The sequence below is a fragment of the Eumetopias jubatus genome, unplaced genomic scaffold (assembly GCF_037043125.1).
Source record: "Eumetopias jubatus isolate StellerSeaLion01/CBP00866 unplaced genomic scaffold, mEumJub1_p1.0 scaffold_1, whole genome shotgun sequence".
Classification (NCBI taxonomy): Eukaryota; Metazoa; Chordata; class Mammalia; order Carnivora; family Otariidae; genus Eumetopias; species Eumetopias jubatus.
The window spans coordinates 212,729,498-212,738,853 of NW_028274807.1; positions in this window are offsets into that span (position 1 = coordinate 212,729,498).

The window sequence follows — 9,356 nt, forward strand, 5'->3', positions numbered from 1 at the left end:
CTAAAGGGGCTCCTTACAAATAACAAATGACACTCTTATCACTCAGAAAATTACAAGGGTCTTAGAACCTCCGTGCCAGGAACCAGGCACAAAGACCATCAGAGAAGCCATCCTAGATCTTCCCCCCTGCAGGCTAGGCCAGGTGCCTCCTCCAGGCTCTTCCTGGATCTGTCTTTCAGATCAGTCTCCCCACTGTAGACCAAGTTCCACATACAGAAACCAGCTCAAAATAGGTGTTCAGGAAATGTCTAGGGAACAAATAGAATGAGCAAATGTTGACTCACTCTACTACCCAGTTCAACTTCAGCACCACACATAGACACACATGGCTACCCAGTCCTACATCCTAACTCATATTCTCACTTCTCTTCCACTGACAAACCTCATCATCTTTAAATACCACCTCTTCCGAGAAGTCTTCCTTCCCTACCCACTCGTAGCCCGTTCCCAAACTAACTGGGCTCACAGACTCTGCCACACCCTGTAAGCTTTGACCTGATAGGAGGTTTTCCCTATAGGAGGTCAGAACCCACTTAACAGGGTGCCTGGATGGCTCAGTTGGTTAAGCGACTGCCTTCAGCTCAGGTCATGATCCTGGAATCCTGGGATCGAGTCCCACATCAGGCTCCCAGCTCAGTGGGGAGCCTGCTTCTCCCTCTGACTCTCTCCCCTCTCATGCTGTTTCTCTCTCGCTCGCTCTCTAATAAATAAATTAAAAAAATCTTTAAAAAAAAAAAAAGAACCCACTTAACCTCCCATGGCTCAGACAAGTGACACCAGCAGCTTTAGAGATGTCATTCTCCCCCTTCTTTGAAATGTTGATCAGGCTCAGCTGGCCTCTCAGAAACTTGCTGGCAACAGAATTCCAGAACCTCGGCGAACATCCACAGACCAGGAGGAGACCACCGAGCGCTGTGGTCGGGAATCAAGGAATGGTCTCTCGCCAGGCTGGACAGCGCCACCCAGTGCTCAAGGTGGCTTTGACACTGGTTTACAGAACAGAGACAACGCGTTCCTGCCTCCTTGCCTTTGCACTGGCTGGGAACTCTGCCTAGCCTGCCATACCCTTCCTCCATCTAGCCAACATTTTGCATGGTCTTGAGAGTGACCTCACAATCCTCCGGGTTTGCTCATTTTCCTCACCTTGAGCGTTAGCCCTTCCTGGGCACTGTTGCTCCAGGAAGAAAGGCATGCCCCACCACAGAGTTCTGCCCTGCAGTGAAGTCAGCTCCTGGGTCTGCTCTTGCTTCAGCCCTGGGAGCTTAGTTCCTGGGGATGCAGATGATCTGTGCCTCACGTCTTGGAACAGGGAGACTTCCAGGAACATAAGCATGCTTCTCCCATCTTAGGAAGAAAAAAAGAAAGAAAACCCAACAACTCCTCAGTCCTCTAGGTGTCACCAAACTTCTTGGAAAAGTGTTTTCCTCACTGCTGCCTCCCACCACTCCATGAAAATGACCAATAGCAGGAACTACCTTCCCCTTGAGAAAACCAACAGACCCATTTTTGTCTTGGTCTTACCCATAAGAAGGGTGACTACTCCCTCCTTCCTGCTGGAAACCCCAGTCTCCCAGAATTTCCCTCCCTGATTGCCTCATGTCTGGGTTCTCCTCTATCTCCCCAAGTGCTTTTCCATCCCCTTCATAGGCCCCTCCTCTGCCTGACCTTGAAATGAGCCTATCACCCATGAAGCTTTGCTATCCAAATCCCCTTCCGCTGTTGGGAGGATGAAAGGCAGCCAGGGATAGACTGCTCATCCAGTTTCTTCAGGACTGAAACCAGCCTGGGGCAGCAAAATCAGAAGGAGGCACCAAGGCCAGAACTGAAGGAGAAACCATCCAAGATCCAATAGGCCAAACATGAAAATCCAAACTGGTCATGGGAATCAAATGGTCAGGCTAGCATATGGGGAGACCAGGGTGAGGCTATAGAATCACCTTGCCCTTGTGCCGTTTTAGGTACTAGATCTTTAATTACTTTCCTTTCCAGTGTTTCCTGTAATATTTAGTCTGTTCATGTTTTCCATCTTCTTGGGTCCTTTGGATAGATTGTATCACTCTGTGATTTATTTCTGAATTGTTCATGTATTTGTTCATTCCAACTCTCTCACATAGGAGCTATCCGTTACTGTGTAATAGATTGTTACAGACAGAGTGGACTAAAGCAACACACATTTATTATCCCAGGTTTTTGTGGGTCAGGAATCTAGACGTGACTTAGGAGATCCCCTGCCTAGGTTGTTTCATGAGGCTGCAGTCAAGGGGAATGGTCAGGATAGGATTTTATCCGAAGGCTCAACTGGGGAATGACTTATTTCCAAACTCACTCACATGGTTTTTGGTTGCATTCATTTCCTGTTGGACTAAGAGCCTCAGTTCCCAGCTGGCTGCTGGTCAAAGGATATCTTCAGGTTTTTGCCACATGAATTATTCCAACACAGCAACTTGCTTCATCAAAGCCAGCAAGGGAGACAGTGTGCCAGAGAAATGAAAGTTAGAATCTTTTGTAACCTAATTACACAAGCGACATTTCTTCAGTGATGAGGCATTATATCAGTTAGAAGCAAATTACTTCTTGGACGAAGATTACACAAGGTCATGAATATCAGGAGGTGGGGACCACTGGGAATTTTTTTAGAAATTTCTTACCGTATCCCACCAGAATATAAATTCCATTACAGCAGGAACACTTCTGTCCATGTTAACTGTCACTTCTCCAGTGTTTTGAAGAGTGAATGGCATGTAGAACATGCTCAATTAATATTTGTAAAATGAAAGACTGAATGGAGAAAGCTGTATGGTCTAAGAGTAGAATAGCTGGGGATTGTTCAATTCAACATTTCTTTTATTATGTTCAGGGGTTCTATTCACAGGTTGTTGAAACAAATCAAGGAGCAGTGGGATGGGTGGAATTGTCATAGCAGATAAAACCAGGGGTGGAAGACTGTAGGGTGAACACAGATAGGGAGGAGTTACTGGACTATAGAAGTCATAGTCTGCTCACTTGCATCACCTTGTAGGGCTCCAGGAAGTGATTAGGTGATATTACGCTTGGTGAGTGCTATATACCTACCAAATATATCAATCAGCTATTGCTGCATAACAAACTGCCCCCCTCAAATTAATGGTTCAAAATAAAATCTATTTAGTTCACAATTGTGTGGTTCAGAAATTTGGGTCAGGCTCAGATGGAAAGTTCTGCTGAGCACAGCTGGGCTTATTCATACATCTGTGGTCAGCTGGCAGGCTAGCTAAGTTTGGTTACTTAGCCAGTGCAGTTTTAAAACATAACTGAAAATGTTTCTTTTTTTTTAAGATTTTTATTTATTTATTTGAGAGAGAGAGAATGAGAGATAGAGAGCACGAGAGGGAAGAGGGTCAGAAGTAGAGGCAGACTCCCTGCTGAGCAGAGAGCCTGATGTGGGACTCGATCCTGGGACTCCAGAACCATGACCTGAGCCGAAGGCAGTCGCCTAACCAACTGAACCACCCATGCGCCCTGAAAATGCTTCTTAAAAAAAGATTTATTTACTTATTTTAGAGAGAGACAGAGAGAGAGAGCATGAGCGGGAGGGGCATAGGGAGAGGGAGAGAGAATCTGAAGCAGACTCTGCACTGAGTGTAGAGCCCAACACAAGGCTCGATCTCAAGACCCTGCAATCACAACCTGAGCCAAAACCAAGAGTTGGAGGCTTAACTGACTGCACCACCCAGGTGTCCCATAACTGAAAATACTTAGACAATGAAAATACTTAGACTATCAAGAGATGAGGTCACCTTGAATCTGGGTGTGCCTAACTGCTTCAACCAATAGAGTATAGCAGAAGCGATATTACATGACCTCCAGTGTTATATCATTAAAGACCATGCAAGCTTCCACCTTGCTTGCTGGAAGACTCACTTCCAGAGTCTTGACGCACCATGTAAGAAGTCCAACTATGCTGAGGCTGCCATGCTGTGGATGCCATGTGGGGGACCACATGGAAATTCCTGAGACTATAGAGAGAGAGAGATCCCCCCAGTGAGACCCCAACCATTTGAGCATTCCCAGCCCAGGAACCAGACATGTGAGGAAAGATGCCCCCCACATAATTCCAGCCCCCAACGACTAGGCACCCCAGCCCTTCTAGTCTTCCCAGCTTAAGAACTAGATGTCATAGAGCAAAACAAACTATCCCCTCTGTGTCTTGTTCACAGAATCCATGAACATATTAAAAAATGGCTGTTGTTTTATGCCACTGAGTTCTGGGGTGGTGTGTTACCCAGCAATAAGAAATTGGAATAGGTAGCCTCACTCATAGCTGGAGGTTGATTGGTTGGTGGTTGAGGCCATAGAAGTGATGAAGTCATATATTTCTTATCACCTGGACTAGCTTGGGCTAAATCAGAGTACACAGCTTTCATCAACCCCCAGTAGAAACATAAAAAACAAAAAACAAAAAACAAAAAACAATAAACAAAAAAAAAAACAGCCTAGAAACTGCCATAACCAAATTTTCAGAACTCTGGAAAAGAGTCAAAGGTTTATAGCAACCAAGGAAACACTGGTTAGTAAAAAAGGCAACTTCAGAATGGTAATAAAAGTCTTTGTAGCATTTTTATTTGCCCTGTCCCACCCTCTTCCTGGTGTGGCGGTGTCGTAAAAAAGGAAGTCCATGTTCTCAGCATTAGACCCTGGTCCCTGGATCTGAAGGGAGCCCAGCAGACTTGATTCAAAAAATTATAATGTATGTATGCTCTAACCTGTCTGGAAACTACCTGAAAGACTGACACAAAGTACATATCTCCTTTTTGCTTACCTGGCATTCAAGCTAGAGGAGGCACAGGTGCTGCTCAAAAACCCTGCAAGCTGACTTAACAATCCATAGACATCTCGGGCAAAGATTATGGTCAAAACATACAATATACTGCCTGAGGCTCAGGATCAAAAGCTGGGGAGAGTGTTTTTGGAAAATTATGACATTCAGAATCACCTGTGTAGTAATGGGGATGTAGAAAGTCTGGTGCCCAGGTATTTGCCCAGGGCAAAATACATTCTCAGAAAAGACCTGAGAAGACCCCAAGGTTTACTTTAGGCTGATTCTAGGCCCAGTGCAAGCCTGGCTAAGTGTTGAAGGAGTGTTCTGGCACAGAAGTGATTTGCAAAGACAGAAAAGTGGGATTTATGTTTTATTTTATTTCTTTGATTTCTAAGCTCTTGGATGTTCAAGAAAATCTGTAAAAACACCAGCTGAACCACAAACTAAGGGACAGAGACTTCAGTGACCACACACATGAAGGAATACAGTATTTGCAAGAATTGTTTGAGAAAATCACTAATCAAATACACTACTAGCGCTTTCGGCAATCAAAAACCAAAAACGATAACATCAAACATCAAACTCTGGTGCAAGGGGAGAATCTGATATCCAAAGTTACCACATTATGAATATTCAAATTTCCAGTTTTCAACAAGAAAAATCAGACATACAAAGAAACACAAAAATATGGCCTGTTTAAAGGAAAAAGCAAATTGACAGAAACTATCCCTGAAGAAGTCCAAATATTAGACTTAGTAGAAAAAGATTTCTAAGCAACTGTCTTAAATATATTTAACAATCTCTCATTCTCTCTCTCTCTCTCTCAAATAAATAAATAAAAATCTTAAAAAAAAAAAAAAAGGCACCTGGGTGGCTCAGTTGGTTAAGCAACTGCCTTCGGCTCAGGTCATGATCCTGGAGTCCTGGGATCAAGTCCCACATCGGGCTCCCTGCTCAGCAGGGAGTCTGCTTCTCCTTCTGACCCTACCCTCTCTCGTGCTCTCTCTCTCCCATTCTCTCTCTCTCTCTCTCAAATAAATAAATAAAAATCTGTAAATAAAAAAATATGTTTAACAAGCTAAAAGAAAATATGGACAAAGATTTGAAAGAAACTAGGAAAACAATGTATGAATAAAATGACAACATCAATAAAACAATAAGTATTAAAAAGGAACCAAACAGAAATCACTGAATTAAAAAGTACAAAACTGAAATTCAAAATCACTAGCAGTGTTCAATAGCATATTTGAGTAGGCAAAAGAAAGAATCAGAGAGCTTGAAGACAGGACCATTGAGATTATTGAACCCGAGGAGCAGAAAGAAAAAAAGAATGAAGAAAAATAAACAGAGCCTAAGGGACCTTTGGGATACAATGAAGTGGACCAATATACACATTATGGGATTCCTAGGAGAGAAGAGAGAGAGAGTGGTAGAAAGACCATTTGAAAAAAAAAAAAAACAAACAGTGGTTGAAAACTACCCACATTTGGTGAAATACATGAATCTACAAATCCAAGAAATTCGGTGAGCTCCAAATAAGATAAACGCAGAGACTGAGATACACTAATATCAAACCATCAAAAGACAAAGTGAAAATCTTGAGAGCAACAAAAGAAGTGATTCATCATTTCCAAGGGATTCTCAATAATATTAAGAGCTGACTTCTCATCAAAAACCATGGAGGCTAGAAGAGACCATGGTGACATATTTAAAGTGCCGAAAGAAAAAAAACTGTCAATCACGAATTCTGTATCTGGCAAAATTGTTCTTCAAAGATAAGGAAGAAATGAAAATATTCTTAGACAAACAAAAGCTGAGAGAGTTCATGACCACTAGACTTGCCCTACAAGAAATGATAAAGGAAGTCCCTAGGGACTGAATCTACCAACACCTTGATCTTGGACTTTCCAGCCTCCAGAACAAAAGAGAAATACATTTCTGTTATTTATAAACCACCCATTCTATGGCATTTTGTTATAAAAGCCCAAATGGACTAAGACAATACTCAATGGTGTGAGACTGAAAGCTTTCCCCTTAAGATCAAGAAAAAGGAAAATACCCACTTTTGCCATTGCTATTTAACATTGTACTGGAAGTTCTAACCAGAGCAACTAGACAAGAAAAAGAAATAAATGGCATCAAAATTGAAAAGGAAAAAGTAAAACTACCTCTGTTCACCAGTGGGTGACATAATCCTATATCTAGAAAATCCTTAAAAATCCACAAGAAAGCTACTAAAACTAATAAACGAATTCAACAAAATTGCAGGATACAAAATCAATACAACAAATTCAACTGCACTTCTGTATACCTGCAATAAGCAGTCAAAAAAGATAAGTAAAGCAATTCCACTTACAGTAGCATCTAAAAGAGTAAAATACCTGGAAATAAATTTAACCACAGAGGTGGAATGCTTGCATATTGAAAACTATAAAATATTGTTGAAAGAAATTAAAGAATATATAATAGGTAGAAAGATACCCTGTGTTCATGGATAAGCAAACTTAATATTCCTAAGACGTCAATACTCCCAAAACTATCAACGGATTCAGTACAATCCCTGCCAAAATTCCAACAGTCTTTTTAGCAGACATGGAGATGCCAGTCCTCAAATTCATGTGAAATTGCAAGGGGCCCCAAAAAGCCAAAACAATTTCGAAAATGAAAATCAAAGTCAGGGACGCCTGGGTGGCTCAGTCGGTTAAGCAGCTGACTTCAGTTCAGGTCATGATCCCAGAGCCCTGGGATCAAGTCCCACATCGGGGAGCCTGCTTCTCCCTCTCCCTCTGCTGCTCCCCCTGCTTGTGCTCTCTCTGTCAAATAAATAAAATCTTAAAAAAAAAAAATCAAAGGCAGAGGACTCACAGTTTCAGATTTTAAAACTTAATACAAAGCTATCCTGACATAAGGATAGACACATAACCAATGGAACAGAATTAAGGGTCCAGAAATAAACCCATACATCTATAGCCAGTTAATTTTTTACAATGGTACCAAGTCTATTCAATAGGGAAAAAAATAGTGTCCTCAACAAGGGTGTGGGACAACTGGATCTCCACATGCAAAAGAATGAAATTGGACCCCTACTTCATCCCAGATATAAAAATTAACTGAAAATTGATCAACAACCTAAATATAAGAGCTAAAGCCATACAACTTTTAGAAGAAAACGTAGGGTTCAAGCTTTATGACACTGGATTTGGCAACAGATTCTAAGATGTGGTATCAAAAGCACAGACAACAAAAGAAAAATAGATTAATTGGAACTTCATCAAAAGTTAAAATCTTCGGGATGCCTGGGTGGCTCCGTCAGTTAAGCGTCTGCCTTCAGCTCAGGTCATGATCCCGGTGTCCTGGGATCGAATCCCACATCAGCCTCCCTGCTCAGTGGGGAGCCGGTTTCTCCCTCTGTCTGCTGCTCCCCCTGCTGTGATCTCTCTCTCTCTCTGTATCAAATAAATAAATAAAATCTTTTTAAAAAAAAGTTAAAATCTTCATGGGGCACCTGGGTGCTCAGTCGGTTATGCGACTGACTCTTGATTTCGGGTCAGATCATGATCTCAGGGTCCTGGGACCGAGGACCATGTCAGGCTCCACATTCAGTGTGGAGTCTGCTTGGTATTCTCTTGCTCCCTCTACCCCTCCCCCACTCAGATGCATGCACTTGCTTGCTCGCTCTCTCTCAAATAAATAAATAAATAAATAAAATCTTAAAAAAATTAAATAGTTATAATTTTTTAAATGAAAAATAACAAGTACTGGCAAGGATGTGGAGAAATAGGAACCTTCGCGCATTACTGGTGGGAATATAATCTGATGCATCCACTGTGGAAAACTCTTTTGGGTCCTCAAAGAGCCAAACACAGAATTACTCTATGGTCCAGCAATTCTTACTCCTAGGTAGATAGCAAAAGAATTGAAAGCAGGAACTCAACTTGATATCAGCACATCCACGTCGTAGAAGCATTATTCACAAAAACCTGAAGATAGGAATCATCTGAATGTCCATCAACAGAGGAGTGAATAAACAACACGTGGTTCACACATCCAGTGGAATATTATTCAGCCGTAAAAAGGAATAAAGTTCTACAGCATAAGTTAACCTTGCAAACGTCATGCTAAGTGAAAGAAGCCAGACACAAAAGGACTGATATTGTATGATTCCACTTATATGAGGTCCCTAGAATAGGTAAATTCATAGAGACAGGAAGTAGAATAGAGGGGCTGGGGACAAGGGAACTGGGGAGTTAGTGTTTAATGGGGACAGTTTCTGTTTGGGGATGATGAAAACTTTTTGGAAATAGATAGCAGTGCTGATTGCACAACACTGTGAATGCACTTAATGCCACTGAATTGTAGTCTTAAAAATGGCAAGAGTTATGTTATATGTATTTTATCACAATTAAAATTCTTCCAAAAAAGAGGGACTCCTGGCTGGCTCAGTTGGTAGAGCGTGCGACTCTCGATCTCAGGGTCATAAATTTGAGCCCCATGTTGGGCATGGAGGCTACTTAAAAAAAAAAAAAAAGATTTTTTTTTTTCAAAAAAGAGAAAGAAG